Genomic DNA, 20807 nt, shown 5'->3' with positions numbered 1-20807 from the left:
GCAAAGAGAAGAATAATGTATACGGAACACGGTTCACCCGCCCCCCTGTTCTTTCGCTGCTGGAAGTCCTACACGTGTTTTAAGAATATGGAGCGGGAATAAAAAAAAGCTGTTCGTGTTACATAACTCATGGTTTACATAACCATGGTTTATGAAATGTATGGGGTGGTGGGCGAGAGTCTAATCATAAGATAATTAGCACAGTGAAGTTTGCAGTTTAGTGTAGGTTCTGTTAATAGGTAGATTTAAGTCATGCCTTTTCTCCAGGCATTTACTTGGCAACACGTTGCTTTTAGTTTCAACTACCAAATTTACTTAACATCTTTTTAAAATTGTCTATGGCTGTATTATAAATGTATAAGCACTATATGCAAACTAACAAGAACAACATTGCTGCTCCAGCCTTAGCACTGAATATACCAAGTGCTATTTCATCCAAAAGCTGAAAGATTTTCTTGTTTTTAATATGTAAAGATACTTTCATGGGCAAAGATACATTACCCCTCATTTTGAATTTTTTCTCCAAATTGAGATAGGTAGAATCATACAACCAAATGATTTTGTTAATTAGGGTGTCATGAATATATAACATAGTTATATGACTAATTTATGCTTCAGGTGCAATTTTAATTCAGAAAACTGGATTGGTCACATATTCTAGGCTCCTTCAAGAATTATAATTCAAAAATAAAAATTTAAAAGTCCAGCTACTGCGTTCAACTTTTTAAGTTGTTGACTGAATTAAAGGAAACAATTTTTTCAAAGAAACATTTTGAAAGAAAAGATCAAGAAGATACCTTTGCTTTTCATCATAATAATTTATATCTATGCATACAGAACAGAAGTATATGTAAGAGTTGTCCCCCATCTATGCAAATTCTGTCAGCAATGGTTGACTATTTTACCCATTTTGACAAATCTGCATTCAGTGCATCAGATCATAGTTCTTGTACCAATAGATTCATGATGCTTGTGTATTTAACCAAGAGAACGGTTTTCAATGAACAGTGATCACATTCCAGTTGATGGATAGCCAATATTAAACATCGCTGTATTTTTTTTCCTTTCACCCATTAGTCTTCCTTCAGGAGGACAAATAAAGTTTACCCATTTAAAGCATAATACTTAAAAGGTAAGAGGATTGCATTCTGACATAGGTACCGGTAATTCCCTAGAACAGTGGCCCCCAACCAGTGACCGGTTCTGTGGAGAAAGGTTTTTTCACGGACTAGACAGGGTGTGGTTTTGTGTGCTGCCTGCATCTTGCAGGTAGGGCTTTGTGGTTTCTAGCATGCTGCGGCCAGGTGCTGGTCCACATACCAGGAGTTGGGAACCCCTTCTCTAGAAGTTATGTGGTTGGGACTAAAGTTGAAAATATCTCTCTTTATGTACTTTTATGTATCGCCCTGCATTTATGCATAACATATTGACAGAGTCTGTTATATAATGGGGAAAAACAGCTAATTGCTCCATGACATGCTTGGAGGGATAGTCACAGATATTTTTATCTATGCTGTTGCTTGGAAGTTTTGAAAAATGGTCATGTGTTGGCTTTAACAGCACATACCAGAAAGTTTAATGATTAAGAGGTTACGATCTGAGGCCCAGAGTTGGGTATAACATTAGATAAAGCCCACAACTATCAGAAATTTTTATGTGGTAATATTAATATAAAACTAGAGAACAAATAAATATATTCAGTTGAATTTAAATACACTTAAATACAAATGAAATAAAACTTAATTTTTTAACTGACTAGCGTCACCACCTCTTAGAATATGACCTCCAGTTCATCTAAGCCCTAGGGCAGGGGTGTCCAAACTTGGTCCCTTTAAGACTTTTGGACTTCAACTCCCAGAGTTCCTCAGCCAGCTTTGCTGGCTGAGGGACTCTGGGAGTTGAAGTCCAAAAGTCTTAAAGGGACCAAGTTTGGACACCCCTGCCCTAGGGCAACAATTGTCTCTTTAAAAGTTGCACAATCCTTGTTGAATTACTTACAAAGATATATGCTTTCTAACCAAACACTATGTCACTAGTGGCTTTTAGTAGATTTTTCTCTATTGTCTTGCTAATTTGACATTCAGAATCTAGTGAAAAATTTTGTTTTGCAATAGGACATAGGTTAACCTTAAAAAAAACCCACCATTCAGCTCGCCTGTAAAATAGCCTATTTCAGTTGTTTCAAGATATACTGCAGTCAGTAAGAGTGCAATATTTTCAAGAAAGCACCTGCAAATCAGACTAGTTTTTTTGTGTTTTCATCCAGGGGTAAGAAGAGTAGGTGGAATGGTCCTTAGTTTCTTTTAGCTTCCCATGCTTTGCTGTTTTTTCTGTACTAAACCATGAAAGCCAACTGAGTAGGGATCTAAAGTGGGATCATAATTTTCTCCTGCCACCTCAGTAAAGACACTATCCTTCTTAAAATCAAATTGACAAGCATTTCTTAGCAAATACCTCCGTGATTTGCGTTAGTTTAGTGTTTATTATCAAGATAGTAAAGAACTAGCTAAACATTTTGCTGAGCATCTGTGAAGTTTTATTCACATTTTTAAATGCTCTCGGAAGAGAACTATCCTGCTGAAGGTTTTCCTATTTACAAAATAGCTACCAAAGGAAACAGCTAAAGTGTTATTTATTACTCATAACTCATCTTTTAATTTTACTAATCAAGTGGTCACTTTTTCAATGTGCTAGGCTTAAAAGCTGTTTTCAGCCTCCATAAAGTGTATGTGGGATCCATAGACATTCCTGTATATGTGTATGATGCTAAAATTTAGCACTGTGCAGTGTGCTGGCTGCCACTTTAATATTTTCTAATTACAACATTTAGAACTATAATAAAATATAAGACAGAATCCTGTGGCTGTACAGGGAGACTACTATATTGCCCAAGAGTTAATTCAGTCAAATCTTAGTATTGTTCAAGGGCTTAGTTACAAAGAATATTTTTTTAACCATTTAAGAATTAGATCCAAATAAAAATATTTGTTTCCATTGCTTGGCTCATCATTCCTGAGTCAATAAGGAAGATAGTGATACTTTTAAATATGAGCAGAATTTCCACTGGATGGTTCACTGATCCACCTGAGACCCTGAAAGAAAATATCTGACATACAAAATGATGCCTTTGATGGCATTTCTATCTCCATCTGTTCACCACTACCCCCTCCTTTTTTTTCTGATTCTCTTTTAGCTGACTGTGGTTCAAACCTCCATTAAGCACTAAGTAGGCAGAATCAAAGCAATTGGCCATTATATAGTTTCCATTAAAAATGAAGAAAAGGCAGAAAATTGCCTTCTTTACTTCAACGTATTGCTGAGAGAGCAACATTTCTAGGAATAGAGCGCAGAAAAAAAGAAGCCAAGGGATTCTGCTGACTGAGCACCTTTGGGAGGCATAATATACTCACCTGTCTCACCAGGAACAAGAATGATTGATTCTGAAGCTAATATCAGTGGCAAAAGGCTATCTTTTCTGTACCGTGTTTGGTTTCTCACAACTGCATTTGTTAGGGGCTAGATCCCATTTTGTTTTTAAATGATAAAAGAAAAGCCTTGTTGATCTAAAAGCTATATAATCAAAAGTTCAAAGTAGCTAGCTTAGTGCCTCTGAAACGGCTGAAAGCAAAATGCGAGTACAATACTATTAGGTATTCTGCTCAGCAACAACCAACATTCAATGCCTGGCTGTAAAGAGCCAAGATGATAAGCAGCCCTATCTTATTTGGCAGCCTTCGCCTCAAGTTTTGGATTATTACTCCAAGCCCTTGAAAATGCCTTATTAAGGCTACTAGAGGTAGCATCTAATAATAGTCATCAATTCTTTTGTAGTACAGATCTAAAAGCCTAGATTGAAAAATGTATAATGCAATATGATAAGCTATAATGGGATTCAGCCTAGTATGATATCCAGTTTAAATAGCAGATAAGAAGGAACTGCTTATTCCAAATTTGTAATGAAGGTTTGCTCTAGGATTACTGACTTAAAGCAGAGTTTGGTATGTCACTAGGCAGGAAAATGTTAAGCTATGGTTAATTCCTCCTTTGGGCCTCTGGCAAAGAGATAGGATGGACTCTGAGACTATTGTGGCTTTTGCTTTTCATGGATCTTATTTCTCTGATATAGCATAGATGGGTGACTGCTTACATTTAATGAATAGTAGACTTTGCTGGGCTAAGATCATAGAATTTGCATGTTGCCAGTGGAGAATCTTGGTCATTACTAGTACTATTATCCTCTCCATCTGGCTTCAGTTTTTATCAGCTTATGTTGATGTGTCCACTATGAATGTCCTTCCAGATACCCTTTCTTCAATGTTCCTTGTCCTAGTGTTGGCCCAGCCCAAATCTGGTTGGTTCATTTCATTCGATGCAAGTAGCCAAAAACCACACATAGGTGGGTGGGAACATATTTCATACTTTATTTCTATTCAGAATTAAAGAATTCACTTCAGTCTAGAATCAAATTAACATAACATAACAACAGAGTTGGAAGGGACCTTGGAGGCCTTCTAGTCCAACCCCCTGCCTAGGCAGGAACCCTACACCATTAGCAGTTTCAAGCTGTTTGAAAGTTAAAATTAAAAATGATAGACTCGATGATAAATTCATTTTTATGTGGTTTGACCTTGTGGATGCAATGTTGTACGTATAGGAAGAATGTAATTTTTACATAATTCAACCAATTTAGCAGATTTCTTGGTTAAAGTAAATGCTGATGTGCAATACACTTCATTTCTAGGATTATTTTGGTTTAAAAATATTATTGCAGTAGGAAATAAATGTGGTTTTACTTTCAAATACATTGTGGATGTACAATACATCACATAGATCCATTTATTTTTCAAAAACTACACAGATCTATTTAAATTTAATTAAATCTTTGGTTAATCAGTTAAAAGGCAAATGATCAATCAAGGAGATAGCCCCTGGGGTTTTTAAAGGCTACAATTAAGTAGTCTTTTAAATCTTGTTAACAAATTACTTATTTAAGGAGACTGCTATCATTCACAATAAGATTGTAGATAGTTGATAAATGCTTTAAAATTGAAAATGTTTAAAATAAAATAGCAACATCAGGTAAACAATATTGCACTGGATACAGCAACATGAAATTTTAAAGTTCCATTGCAGCATAAAAGCTGTGAATATAATGATAACTTATTTTTTAAAAAATTAAATTAGAGTTCCTAATGGTGCAGCTATCCTTTCCTAGTTGTTTTGGAAGCACCAGTTTTGTGGGTAAGAAAGTAGCAATTGTTTGTAAGATAATTTGTATTCATTCTGCTTATTAAACATCAAGACAAGAGAATTCTTACCAGCACGAAATTTGCAGCCCATGTTGCTGGTCCTTATTCTGCTTCTGTTGCCTCTCTTTCAACTCACTTCAGGCACCTGATTTCCCTCAACAGTAGCTGAGGACAAAGATTGTTCATCTGATGGAACTGGAATAAGGGAGAAAATCCTTCTTTAGCCCCAGTTCAGCTAAAGACCATTAATGCTGGGGCTGGGGATAAGGTAAGGGCAACTTCATGGGGATGTGGCAGATTTCTTTTGGCTAGGACTCATTTGTTGATACAGTTAAAAACAAGTGGAGAAAGGTGTATAGCAGTGTTTCCACCGCAGGGAGACGGAGCCGATACGTTGGTTCCGTCCCAGGCGCCTGATGGACCCGGATGGGTTCCGGACGGAGCTTGGGCCATTTCCTGAGGGTCTGGCTCACGGCTCGGCCGAGGAACTTGTTGCGGCCTGGGAACGGGCCGCGGTGGGGGCCTTAGACCGAGTCGTACCTTTGCGGCCTCTGACCCGGCGCAGGGCCCAACCGGCTCCTTGGTTCTCCGAGGAGCTGAGGGGGATGAAGCGCCGGAGAAGACGCCTAGAGAGTTCCTGGAGGTCTAGCCGTTCGGAAGCTGATCGGACACTAGTGAAGTCCTATACTAGGACTTACCTAGTGGCATTGAGGGAAGCGAGGCGTAGCTACGCCTCCTCCCTCATTGCATCGGCAGATAACCGCCCGGCCGCCCTGTTTCGGGTGACTCGCTCCCTCCTTCATCAGGGGCGGGATGACCCGCTGCAGGGACGGGCTGAGGAGTTTAACGGTTATCTATACGATAAAATCGTTCAACCGGGATGGTCTGGATCAAGATTGCGGTGATGCGGGTGAGACGCTCGAGGTGGTCTTGGCGACATTATTTGGGATGAGTTTGACCCTGTGGCTCCGAGGACATGGACAGGTTGCTGGGTAGGTTGAATGCCACCACGTGTTTACTGGACCCGTGCCCTCCTGGCTGGTGCTGGCCACTCGGGAGGTGACACGAGGCTGGCTCAGGCGATTCGATCGCTTCTTTGGTGGAGGTGTCTTCCGGCCACCTTGAAAGAGGCGGTGGTGAGGCCCTCCTTAAAGCCTTCCCTGGACCCGGCTGTTTTAGGTAATTATCGTCCGGTCTCCAACCTTCGCTGCGGCGAAGGTTGTAGAAATATGGTGGCATATCAGCTTCCCTTGCACCTGGATGAAACTGTCTATCTAGACCCGTTCCAGTCCGGTTTCCGACCCGGTTACAGCACGGAGACGGCTTTGGTCGCGTTGGTAGATGATCTCTGGAGGGCCAGGGATAGGGGTTGTTCCTCTGCCCTGGTCCTATTAGACCTCTCAGCGGCTTTCGATACCATCGACCATGGTATCCTGCTGCGCCGGTTGGGGGGATTGGGAGTGGGAGGCACCGTTTATCGGTGGTTCTCCTCCTATCTCTCCGACCGTCGCAGTCGGTGTTGACAGGGGGCAGAGGTCGTCCCGAGGCGCCTCACTTGTGGGGTGCCGCAGGGTCGATCCTCGCCCCTTCTGTTTAACATCTACATGAAACCGCTGGGTGAGATCATCAGTGGTTTCGGTGTGAAGTATCAGCTGTACGCGGATGATACTCAGCTGTACTTTTCTACACCGAACCACCCCAACGGTTATCAAGTGCTGTCCCGGTGTCTGGAGGCCGTCACGGGTCTGGATGGGGAGAAACAGGCTCAAGCTCAATCCCGCCAAGACAGAGTGGCTGTGGATGCGGCATCCCGGTACAGTCAGCTAAATCAGCGGCTGAACATCGGCGGCAACTCATTGGCCCCGATGGAGAGGGTCCGCAACTTAGGCGTCCTCCTGGATGAACGGCTGTCTCTAGAAGAGCATTTGATGGCCGTCTCCAGGAGAGCGTTCTACCAGGTTCGCCTGGTACGCCAGTTGCGCCTTTCTGGACCGGGATGCCCTATCCACGGTTACTCACGCACTCGTGACGTCTCGCCTGGATTACTGCAATGCTCTCTACATGGGGCTCCCTTGAGGGGCATCCGGAGGCTACAGTTAGTCAGAATGCAGCTGCGCGGGTGATAGATGGAGCCCTCGTGGCTCCCATATGACACCTATCCTGCGCAGACTGCACTGGCTTCCTGTGGCCTTCGGATGCGCTTCAAGGTTTTGGTGACCACCTTTAAAGCGCTCCATGGCATTGGGCTGGGTTATTTACGGGACCGCCTACTGCGACCGAATACCTCCCACCGTCCCGTGCGCTCTCACAGAGAGGGTCTCCTCAGGGTGCCGTCAGCGAGGCAATGTCGTCTGGCGACGCCCAGGGGAAGGGCCTTCTCTGTGGGGGCTCCCACCCTCTGGAACGATCTACCCCCCGGACTTCGTCAGCTTTCAGACCTTCGGACCTTCCGCCGCGGGCTTAAAACATACTTATTTAATTGTGCAGGACTGAGCTAGATTTTAAATTTTGGGTTTTAAATTGGGTTTTATTTCTATTTTTAATTGGACGGGCTTTAGAATAAGTTTTTTAAATGTTTTATATTGTATTTATATTCTATTTATCTGTTTTTAGTGCCTGTAAACCGCCCTGAGTCCCTTGGGAGATAGGGCGGTATATAAATATGATTAAATAAATAAATAAATAAATAAATTTCTCAACATTATCAGTCTGAAGATACGTGGACTTCAGCTCACTAGCTGGGGAATTCTGAGAGTTGATGTCTAGGCAAGTTCAAGCTGCCAAGATTGAGAAACACTGCCTATAATCATGAACAAATTGTTCATTCAAGGTAGGCTTCCATCCCATCTTGATTTCTTTCCCTTGCAAATGTTGCTGCTCTTGAATGGCCACTGGGAGGCATCCTTGTCTTCTTCTGTAATCTGACTTCTGTGAGTGAGGATGACAAATTATCAGAGTTGCTAAAAAGCTGAAGCAAATGTTTTATCCTCAGATTGTATTCCAAAAAGGGGGAAATAATGCTTGCATATATGTAGCTCAGTTCATATCAGCTAACTCCTACTAAGCCTCCCTCTCTCTGTACTGTGTCTTAGGCACTTGTAGCATTTTTCCCCTTCATCCTGCCTTCAGCTTAATACTTCCAAGCATGGGGTCTTCATTAAGTCTCAGAGTTAGTGATTTGCGAGAAAGCAGCTCGGATTTTGACATCCATCAGGTATCATATAAACATAAGAGGAATAAGAAAGAGAGAATGGGGAGGGGGAAGTTGGGGTCAGAGAGAATCAGCCACTAATGGAGGGTTCTCCTTGTTCAGTGGCACAGCACTGATTTATGAGCTTTTAAATAAATCATTTTTATTGCCGTCTCTTTGTCTTGCTCTCCTACATTTAACCCAAAGCATCAGTCAGAGACTGCGGAGGGTCTCTTTGCACCAGGCATTGGAGATTGCATCCCTCCAGTATGAACTGTTCTTGTAATGAATCCTAAATTTTCTTTTGCTTCTTTATAGTGATCGAGTATATGAATTCACAAGAGGTAAACTTAGATAGGTAGCAGCTGAGTTAAACTTTTAACTTCCTCCTCCTTGGTTACTTACTATTCATATTTCCTTATCTTCTATTGCATGAAGTGCAGTGGCTCACTGGCTTAATGACACTGCATGGTCTCAGCTCTGGCAGTTCGAGCCTCAGTACTGCATGGCAGGGTCTAACAGTCAGAAATCATATTCTATGTAAGTAAACAGATAGATACCACTTTAGTAAGGAGACAAGCTGGTGCTCTGTGCAGTCAGTCAGATTCCTGAGGGCTCGGGATCTTCCCATTTGAGGTACCCATTTGTGAGGCAGCTTTGGGTGACCCTGTAAGAAGAGCAGCTCATCTTTATCTCTGATGTGAAACCAACTTGCCCTCCTGTGACTCACCTGGGAAACACATAACAACAGGGCTGGTATCTTGGCAAGCCAAATTGCTACTACTTTGTAGTAGCACTGGGGTCTCCTGCCAATTGTAACAATTCCATACACTAATAATAATTATTATCATCTATAGTGCAATATAGTTGAACTTGTTCTGTTTTCTCGACAAACATATGAAAATAGTTTACTATGATCTTCTTCCAGCTTTTTTATTTCTCAGTCTAGCCTATAATGCTGCTAATCTCCTAACAAGATACTAATTAGGCCTAAACCCCAGCCTATCCAGGCTTAAATCAAGAGCTACTGTGCCTAAACCAAGAGTTTTTTCTCCACTTGCACCTAACCATGACACAAACATGCTCTGATAACCTCTTTTTTTCCTACTGGTTCCCCCTGATCTGCCTTTATCTGATTTTCAAGCCATCATGAATCAACCATAAATAATCTTCAACTATTCTAGTGTTAAATTAGAGTTTTCCTTCTTATTCCAAGGATTTTTTTGCCATGGATACAATTGGAGACATTTCAGTTATTTTATCAGTTGCGCAGTCAGGTGCTCCATAGAGTTGGTGGCAGGGGTGAAATCTATTTTTTTTTCCTACTGGTTCTGTGGGTGTGGCTTAATTAGTGGGCATGGATTGGTGGTCAGATGACCAGGTGGGTGTGGCCAATAACAATAAATAAAAATAATAAAGTACGCAAAACAATAAGAGGTACCAAAAACCAGCTTTCACACTTTACACACACACAACACAACACAACATAACTGACACACACAATGTAAAAGCAGCTGCACTTCACCCAAAATGCCCCCTGCAACAACTCACATAGCCACAAAAAGCTCAAAAACCAACTTTCACACTTTACACACACACAACACAACACAATACAACTGACTCACACACACACAAAATGTCACATACAGCTTTGTGAGATTTTGTATGTTTGTGTAGTTAGAGTGAAACACTACAGAAACACACCAAATCTCAAAAAGTTGCATAAATATTTTATTTTATTTTATTATTTTATTTTATTTTATTTATATTTTTAGATAAAAGCAGTTAACTTTAAATTGCTATGTCTAAAAAAATAATAAAACTCCTAAAAAAAAACCCCAATTAACTATTTTTTTAAAGCTCCCCCCTAGTTATTTATCCAATTTAAGGGACAAGGCAGGCAGATTGAATTGCTCACCAATGAGATGGATTGCAGGCAGGCAGATTGAGTTGCTAGCTGATGCAGTTGATTGCAGCAGCCGAAGCAAAGCAAGGCAGTGAGCGAGCCTGAAAGAAGCAGCAAGCTGCCAAGTAGGCAAGTGGGGACCGGGCGAATGGGTGGGCATGGGCGGGGTGTGTGTATGGATTTTTGCTACCGGTTCTTTGAACTACCCGTCCCCATTGCAATTCAGTCTGAACCAGGAGCATTTCACCCCTGGTTGGTGGGATCAGCCAACTTCCCATTAGCTATTTTAGGCTGGTGCAGTGGTGCAGGCACATACCAACTGTTCTGATTCCTCCAGAACTTTCTTCCAGAACTATTTTGGTGAGGCCTGTGGCTCTCCCCCAGATCCCCCATCAAAGACTAAAAGATACATCAACCAACTAATAGGTGAAAGGTGCAAAGGAGCAAGCTGGGAGGTGGCTAGTAATTTACCAGGAGAGAAAGTATCACTGTGCCACACAATCCTTCCTTTCATATCTGACAACTGTTAGTTGGGCTACTTTTAATACAGATTTAATGATTTGACCCTTCATTTAAAAGTAGTCTGACAGGTGTATGTAGTAGCAGTAATAGGAGAGTGTAGTGCAGCCTCCTTGGCTTTGCAGCAGAGAGGGATAGTGATATAGTGAGAGTCTATCATTGAAGCACATAGCCCTGGAGGAGATGTCGGGAGAAGTGGAAGAGCTGAACTGAAGAATCTATAAGCACAGTGGAAAGGGTTTTGCAGTGCAGGAGAAGTTTTTGATCATGGTCAGGATGTTTCCAAACAGACTTCCGGTTGACGTCCGGTGAGAATGGCTGGAAAATAGCAGGCTCCGCCGAGCCCTGCAAAATCCAGCCAGCACCTGCTGTCAGGAGACCTTATGGGGTCCAGGCTGCCTTGTAGGGGCAGCGAAAAGAGGAAAGGCGCTTTGTGGACCACAAGGAACTTGCAATTTCCTCGTTAGATCCAAAGCAAGCCCTTCTGAGTGGCAGCAAGTACGACGGCCATTTTTGCCTAATCTGGGAGAACCGGGACCACAAGATTTGTGCTGGAGTGTTTGTGGACAGAGCTTGAAGCTTCGTGAGATAACTTCCAGCTCTTACTTTAAAGACTTAAGTACAAGAATTTAAAAAAATACTCCAAGCGTTAAGAAAGCGGCGATTAGACATAGAGAGAAGATTAAAGACTAAAAATTAAGAGGTGAAAGAAATTTCCAAAGGGAGTTTTAAAATATAAAAGTTTAAACAATTTGAAAGGTGATTTTTGGGAGAAACTGTCTTTCTTATTTGTATTTTTAAACCCCCTGGATTTATCAGAGAATCAGCTGTTTTTGACATACTGTTTCATATTGGAATTGGGAGTATGAGAGCCATCTACTGGAAGAAGAGGAGCATTACAGCGGGAGAATTTTCAGTGAAAGTGTATTATGTCTAATATACATAACAGAAGAAAGTAATCAGCACTTGGAAGGTAGCTTGACCTTGATTCTATTGTAGAAGACAGTTTGGATATTTTGAAATTCTCAGTGAGCTTCTTTTCATTTTTGAAGATTTTTAAGATGAAATTGCAAATTTAAATAGCAAATAATTAAACTCTATTGAAATTAGTTATTGGATTGTGGATTTGAAAGATTGGAGGAAACCTAGTGGATTAACTTGGACTTGGATTATTAATGCTATTTGATAGAACATTCTACAAGGCAAAAGAAGAAAGATGATAGAAGAAAAGAAAAAACAAAAGTTAAATAAGACTTTAAAATCTGGACAGTTGGAAAATCTAAAGGCTGTAAAATATTAAAGAACTTTAAAGATTATAAATTTTGGGGATTGGAGGTATAACTATGAGATTGACTAAATCTTATTAATAATTGGCTTTGTTGGAGTTTTTAAACACTAAGATTTTGGAACCATAGAGGGATATTGAGTAATTTTTATCAAATTGTTACAAAATGGAGTATCAGGAGATAATAGAGGGATATGAAGAAATAATTTTGATGCTCAAAAACATGCATTAAACTATAAAGAACAATAGGAGACAAAGCGATTGTCTAAAGATAGAGAAATGAATATAGAAGTTTCCCAACAACAGGGGGAGAAAAATGAATATGATATTCAGAAAATAGAGGAGAAATTAGAAGAGGCAGTGGAAGAAAAAAATCAAAATGGGATGGAGAAAGACAAAGATAATGAAGAGAAAGGATTGATAAGCAGGAATCAAATAGATAATTCCTTAAAAGTTTATAATAGAACAGAGAGAAAAAAGGGAAATCTCTTCAAAAAGAAAAGAAAAGTGTAGAGTAAAAAAAGAAAAAATCTCTTCAAAAAAGATAAAGATTTATGGATGGGTGCTCAAATGATACAGCAGAAAGAGATAAAGGGCATTCCGAAAGGAACCTTCCATGTGCATAAAAATATCAAAAAAAGTTATAAGATTCCAAAAAGAGGAATAAAAGGGTAACTAAAAAGTCAGTAAATGATGGAACTCCAAAAAGGTTAAGATAGTGAGAAAATATATTAATAAAATGAAAAAGTAGAAAATACAAATAGGGAAAATACAGTAGTATATATATGCTAATAGACAATAGAATTTATTATAATTTAAAATAAGATAAGGTTAAAAGATGGAACTTTATAAGATTAACTGTGTTAAATATATTATGAATCCAAACTTTTAAGTATTATAAATTGTGGGGATTTTAAGATATAATCCCAGGATTGATTAAATTTTGTTAATGTTAGGCTTTATTAGTAGTCCTAAATATTTCAGATATCAAAATTATGGTGGAATAATGAGTAATTTTTAAATGTTAAATATTAGTGACTTAGTAGGGGATAACAAATAGAGGGTGCAAAGAAATGTTATTTAGGTTTAAATGTATTAATGGGAAAAAATGATGAAGGATTATAAAGAGAGAACGGTATTGATGAAGTTGGAAGATTAGGACCAGTGGTGGGATTCAAATAATTTTAACAAGCGGTTCTCTGCCATAATGATTTCTTCCAACAACCAGTTCACCAAACTGCTCAGAAAGTTAACAACCGGTTCTCCTGAAGTGGCGCGAACTGGCTGAATCCCACCACTGATTAGGACTACTTATACTTATTTGTATTATTATTGTTAACATTGTTCAAAAAGGACATTGACCCAGTCACTGTTCAAAAAATATCGTGTGAAAGAAAAACTGTAAATAAAACAGGATTTTTTGTTTTTTTTCAAAAAGGAAGTTTCCAAACACAGACTTAGCTGTGTTGCACGTATCAGATATTTGAGCTAGGTCACCCACTCTTATTTGCTATACCTCCCAGCCAGGAAGAGACGCAGCTGAAAGAGGAGGTGACTCAACTTCCAAATTTCTCATCCTACAGAGTAAAGAGCTTATCTTCCCTGTTACCACTTCTTCCAGCCTGGGCAGATGAAGAGGCCAGAGGGCAAGTTCTGACAGATGTTAAACCTGTGCTTTCATGGTCAGAAAGGGAGCATGGGTTTAGTATTTTAATCTAGCTCCTGTTTGCTATGCTGATTTAGATTCCTACTGGCTCACAACTGGGTGGAGAATACGGTGGGCTCATTCTTATATTCCTGTACCCATAACAATAAGATGCCCTGCTAAGAATATTTAGATGGCACTGCTCCATGGCAATCATGTTGTCCCATCCTAAGCCCAAAATATTAAAATTGTCCTTAGCTGTTCCAGTTCCATGCGCAGTATGTGCCAAAAGGAGGCTTGGAAAGGTAAGTAGAACAGCGAGGGGGGGATCAGCTGTGGCGTGTGATTTAGCTTTGCTAGAAAGCAGGATTTTCTGCTATCTAGCAAAGCTAAACCCTGCTGCACAGCTGATCGTTGGAAATACTGGTTCAGAGGAACCGGTACTTTTTTTAATTACTGGTTTGCCCGAACCGGTAGTTTTTATCACTACCGGTTCGCCCAAACTGGAGAGAACCAGTAGTATTCCACCCCTGCCCCCAACAGTCCTCATCTTACTGACCTTGGAAGGATGGAAGACTGAGTCAACCCTGAGCCTGGTAAGATTCGAACTGTCAAATTGCAGGCAGTTGGTATCATCAGAAGTGGCCTGCAGTACTGCACTCTAACCACTGAGCCACCATTCTTGTCTGGAAAAGTGAACCCTATTCTGCTAGCTGAACGATACTGGTTCTGCCACTAAGTATATTAAAAATTTTCTGCTGTCTGTCAACAAGAGTGCTCGCATGGCATGTGTTTGTTATTTGAGGGGAAGTGATTGTGCATTTCTGCCAACTCTTAACATGGTTTGGCCTGTTCCATAGATTATTCCAAGTGATACAAGGCAACAGTTTCTTGTTAATTCTACAATTCTCTTGTAGCTCTAGTCAAGCTTGGAGCTCGTGCTTACTTAGGGTTCTGACTTCTGTGAGTGAGGATGACTGTGTATTACCCAAATACAACTTCCACTTTTATTAGTTTGACAGGTGTTGAGCCTTGAACTCAGGCTGAAGTGAAAGTCCCCCAATCCTTCTTGCAAACCCTCTATTGTGCCTTCAGTTTGTCATTTAGGCTGTTTCTGAACTTAGTGCCCACTTAATAGCATATTAAACCAGTATCTAAAAACATTCCAGGTGACAAATTGCAGGTATGGAAAAGGAAAGGAAATTAAGAAGGAGGAAGACTGGGGACACTACCCTATTCCCCAGGGAATTTGAACAGTCGATATACTATGTTTCCCTGGAAATAAGCCCTACTCTGAAAATAAGCACTACCCTGATTTTTAAGCTTGTGCCTAATACAAGCCCTACTTCCAAAATAAGGCCTACTTAACAGCCTGTTCAGCTGGCTGCCTATCCATTCTGACTGGTTGCTCATGGTGCGCTGACGAGGCAAGTGGAGGGGTGGAGCTGCCCCATGTGCCCTGTACCAGCTTACCTCAGGGCTCCTACAGCCAGCCATGTCCAGCAGGACACCATGTGGTTGCCAGCCCACTTCTGCTTGTTTGCATTTGCAATGGACCAGGAGGCCAAACAACAAGTTGGTGCCATGGCCATGAAGTGGGGCAGGTGTTGGGGCATGGATGGCCTGGCTTCAGGGGCCCTGAGGTAAGTCAGGTGGGAAGTTCCACTCCCACCTTGCCTTGTGGACTGTGGTACCGGCGCGTTTCTCAGCTTCCTGCTCCTGTGGGCCACAAGCAAGCAAAAGTGGGCAGTGGCTATGTGGGGTCCTCCTGGACATGGCTGTTGGTGCTACTGCCATGAGACAGTTGTCAGGGAGTGGATGCAGGGGTGGGTTCTACTTACCGGTTCTCAACGCTCTCTCTCTTGCAATGGGAGTGTGTGTGTGCTTCTGTGCATGCACAAATTATGATATCCAGGTGGGGGGGTGGAGCCTCCCACTGCTTTTACTACCGGGAGCAAAACACCACTATATGGATGGCTTGGCTGCGAGGGCCCTTAGGTAAAGCTGGATGTGGGGCATGTGGGGCAGCTCCAACCCCTGCCTTGCGGCGGTGGCACTGGAACACTGTGCAACCTCCTGATCCATTGCAGCCTCAAGCAAGCAAAAGATATGGGGCTGCTATACATGGAAAAAAAATAAGACATCCCCCAAAATAAGCCCTGGTGCTTATTTTGGAACCTTCCCAAAATATAAGACCAGGTCTTATTTTTGGGAAAACATGGGTATCGTCTATCTCAGGCATTGTTACATTTCCCCATTCCCATCCATATATGGATAGGAGACCAATAAGTGATTGCTTTTTGCCTCAGCAGGTAGTGCTTGGTAGGAGGAGAAATGAAATCAAGGAAATTGCTTAGGTTAATCTATTCTGCATTAAATCTGTAAGGGCAGTATCGTATGGCTGAAACAGGTTTGGCTGTGGGATGAGTAGGATTTAATAGTTTAGGAATGCAGATCATGGTCTTGAGAAAGAACCCTTTAAATGAGTTTTGGAGAAGAGAACTAAGGATTACCATCTGCTGAAATATTTTGCCATCTATTTTTGTTCAGTAGGAAAACTATACCTGAGTAACAGATGTTTCCATTACTTCTAACTTCCATATTTTAAGAATATCCACATAGAGACATAATACAGCTTGAGAGAAATAATAAGCTTGAGAGAAATTTAACAGTGTTTGAATGAAAAAAAAACCACCCTCTATATCATTTCATGAATTGCAAAATGAGACAAAGAGCTTCCAAATAATAGGTCTGCCCTTATAGTATACTAGCTGAATACCCATGCTCCACTACAAACTATGTGATCGGGCTTGATAAATTGACACTTACAGCTTGAAAATTAATGTGTAGTTATGATCAGCTTCTCCTCTCCCCTTCTTTCCCTCAGCCTTGCCCCACAGAAACATCTCCTATCCTAGCCCCTTCTCTCCTCAGTCTTGCCCCACAGAAGCCTCCCCTATCCTATTTCCATCTCTCCCTCAAAATTGCCGCACAGAAGCCTCCCCTATGCTATCCCCTTCTCTCCCTCAGGCTTGCCCCACAGAAGCCTCCCCTATGCTATCCCCTTCTCTCCCTCAGGCTTGCCCCACAGAAGCCTCCCCTATCCTATCCCCATCTCTCCCTCAGAGTTGCCGCACAGAAGCCTCCCCTATGCTATCCCCTTCTCTCCCTCAGGCTTGCCCCACAGAAACCTCCCCTATGCTATCCCCTTCTCTCCCTCAGGCTTGCCCCACAGAAGCCTCCCCTATGCTCTCCCCTTCTCTCCCTCAGGATTGCCCCACAGAAGCCTCCGCTATCCTATCCCCATCTCTCCTCAGAATTGCCGCACAGAAGCCTCCCTATGCTATCCCTTCTCTCCTCAGGCTTGCCCCACAGAAACCTCCCTATGCTATCCCTTCTCCCTCAGGCTTGCCCCACAGAAGCCTCCCTATCCTATCCCCATCTCTCCTCAGAGTTGCCGCACAGAACCCTCCCCTATGCTATCCCCTTCTCTCCCTCAGGCTTCCCCCACAGAAACCTCCCCTATGCTATCCCCTTCTCTCCCTCAGGCTTGCCCCACAGAAGCCTCCCCTATGCTATCCCCTTCTCTCCCTCAGGCTTGCCCCACAGAAGCCTCCCCTATCCTATCCCCATCTCTCCCTCAGAATTGCCGCACAGAAGCCTCCCCTATGCTATCCCCTTCTCTCCCTCAGGCTTGCCCCACAGAAGCCTCCCCTATGCTATCCCCTTCTCTCCCCCCGGCTTGCCCCACAGAAGCCTCCCCTCTCCTCTCCCCCCCTCTCCCTCAGAATTGCCGCAGAAGCCTCCCTATGCTATCCCTTCTCTCCCTCAGGCTTGCCCCACAGAAGCCTCCCCTATGCTATCCCCTTCTCTCCCTCAGGCTTGCCCCACAGAAGCCTCCCCTATCCTATCCCCATCTCTCCCTCAGAGTTGCCGCACAGAAGCCTCCCCTATGCTATCCCTTCTCTCCCTCAGGCTTGCCCCACAGAAACCTCCCTATGCTGTCCTTCTCTCCCTCAGGCTTGCCCCACAGAGCCTCCCTATGCTATCCTTCTCTCCTCAGGCTTGCCCCAGAAGCCTCCCTATCCTATCCCCATCTCTCCTCAGAATTGCCGCAGAAGCCTCCCTATGCTATCCCTTCTCTCCCTCAGGCTTGCCCCACAGAAACCTCCCTATGCTATCCCTTCTCTCCCTCAGGCTTGCCCCACAGAAGCCTCCCTATCCTATCCCCATCTCTCCCTCAGAATTGCCGCACAGAAGCCTCCCCTATACTATCCCCTTCTCTCCCTCAGGCTTGCCCCACAGAAGCCTCCCCTATGCTATCCCCTTCTCTCCCTCAGGCTTGCCCCACAGAAACCTCCCCTATGCTATCCCCTTCTCTCCCTCAGGCTTGCCCCACAGAAGCCTCCCCTATCCTATCCCGATCTCTCCCTCAGAGTTGCCGCACAGAAGCCTCTCCTCTCATATCACGTTCTTTCCAGTTATTTTCCGGTTGGGAGGGGGAGTAGAACATCTAACTCCTTAGCATCAGAGCGTGTTAATAATAATATAAGAAATGCTAGTGATCTGATGGTCATTTTGAAAAATCCTTTCTTAGCGTGCACCTAGAAGCAAAGAGGAATATATGTGCCAAATTTCAAGTTTGTAGGCTTTACGGTTCTGGAGATTTCGTGATTGTGGCATAAGTGGTTTTTGCTTTTATATATATATAGATTACAGTGGGAAATTCTTCTATTTTAGTCCTATCAAAATGAATAGGTTGTATTAACTCCATAGACTTAGTGCTGAACTCTTTTCAACATTGCTTAGTAAGAAAAACAATAGATTCTCTCCTCCAAAATATGACTAGGCATTATAAATTGTTCGCTTAACTCTGCTCCTTCTATTTTGCACCAGAGATTCCTACCTTACTATTTCTCTATTTGGTTTTCAAAGTTTGGTTTACCTCATATAAACAAAGCATAATCACGTAATACCACATTTCCCTGAAAATAAGACCTATCCCGAAAATAAGCCCTAAAATATTTTTTAAATGTGCATCTAATATAAACCCTACCCTCCAAATAAACCCTACTTAAGAGCCTGTGCAGCCGGTTGCCTGCCCATTCATCTAGTTGCTCACTGTGCTGTGGGCACAAGGCAAAGTAGAGTGATGATGGAGCTGCCCCATGTGCCCTGCACCAGCTTACCTCAGGGCCCCTGCAACCGTGCTATCCATGCCCTGACACCTGTCTTACAGTGGCAGCACCAGGAGCCGTGTGCAGCAGGAGCTCATGTAGCCACCGGCCCACTTCTACTTGCTCACAGTTGCAACAGAGCCTGAGGCTGAGTGAAGTGCTGATCCTGGGGTATGGCTGGGCTGGATGTGGGGGTCCTGAGGTAAGCCGGTGTGGGGCACTTGGGGCAGCTACACCCCCGTGTCTTGTGGCGGCAGCATATGACCACTTGCCCTGGCCATGATCAAGCAGAAAAAGGGCCTCCCATACATGCAAAAAAAAAAAAAAACATTCCCCAAAAATACACTATAGTGCTTAGTTTTTGGCCCAAATTACTTTTGGGGAAACGTATGGAGAAAAGGTGCTGAACCGGGAAGAGTGCTTTTATGGAAAATGAGAAAAAATGGAAAAGATTGCATAAAGTGTGGGGCTTCAATGTTACAGGAAGAACGAAAAAGGAAAAATATTAATCTATTAGATTAATACATTGTAAGCCGCCCTGAGTCTTCGGAGAAGGGCGGGGTATAAATGTAAACAAAAAAAAAAAAAAATATGGAGCCTGGACTTCAGTTTAGGATTGGTGTTTATTTCCATGTTCTAAAAAAACACTTTTTTGTCTTGAATAGAAACTCTTAGAAGCAAAGTGCAACTTATAATAGGGCTGTCTGTCTGTTTATGTATTTATTTCACAATTTTTTATTAGGTGGAAGTTGTTGCTAGTACAGAGATTATAGTTCTTAGATACAGCCCAATCCTTCTTTTATTACAGTCTTTCATATGCCGTTTCTTCTTAACAAAACTCTGTCCCCAAATTTTTTGTTAATTAGTATACTACAAGTAATAGTATTACATTATTACTATTTATTTCTACAATGGGACATAGAATTATGGAATTGAAAGGGCCATTATAGCAGAAGTAGTACTTGAGGCCACTCGGAATTTTTTAAACTTTGATTTTCACTTTTAACCTGTAAAATTTTCACTTTGTTCTTAACTCAGTTTTTAATCTTTTCATTCTGCTTTTATTCATATGTTTTTATTGTTTTATTATGTTGTTTTAAACTGCCAAAGTCACTTAGGTGAGATGGGCCATGCAGAAAATCAATCAGTCAATCCTGCTGGATCAGGCCAAGTCAACTTTATTGTAGGCCATTAGTCAAAAATGGCTTTTTCTTGCTTTAAAGAGCTTAACCAAAGTCACTCAGTGAGCTGAGTACCAGAAGAGGGCTGCTGAGAAGTTGGAAGATGAAATGAAATTAAAGCATCAGTGAGGAGGAAATAATATAGAATTGCACTGAGTAACTACGAATAGCAATTAATCCATGAAAGTCAAAGGTAAATGTCCACTAAGGGTTGAAAATAGCTCCACCCAGTAGGAATATTACTTCTCAGAAGCTTCTTTTTTCACTTGTAAGCAGTCTACTGTATGTGTATATGAGAATAGAGGCAAAAGTCATCTAATGAACTGTTAAATAATTAAGCCAGAATGAACAAGCGATGTGTGTAGAAGAGAACAGGAGGGTATTTCAAGCATGGTGAGTCATTGTTCCACATGATTATGTGGGGGTTAAGTTCAGTCTCAAACTCAAAAATAAATCTGAATTCTAACAATGCTGGATATAACTGATGTGACATTTTACAAAATTGAAGAGAAGGCAATAGCTGATGTTTCATATCACTCCATTTGTTTTTGTTGTTTCTTTTAGTTGGGACATGGATGAGCATTTCAAACTACTTAACAAAATATGAGTTTAATTTGAACCAAGAAGACACGGTGGCTCAGGGGCTAGGACGCTG

Source organism: Ahaetulla prasina, chromosome 4, assembly GCF_028640845.1.
Source record: "Ahaetulla prasina isolate Xishuangbanna chromosome 4, ASM2864084v1, whole genome shotgun sequence".
NCBI lineage: Eukaryota > Metazoa > Chordata > Lepidosauria > Squamata > Colubridae > Ahaetulla > Ahaetulla prasina.
This window is presented reverse-complemented; position numbering follows the sequence as displayed.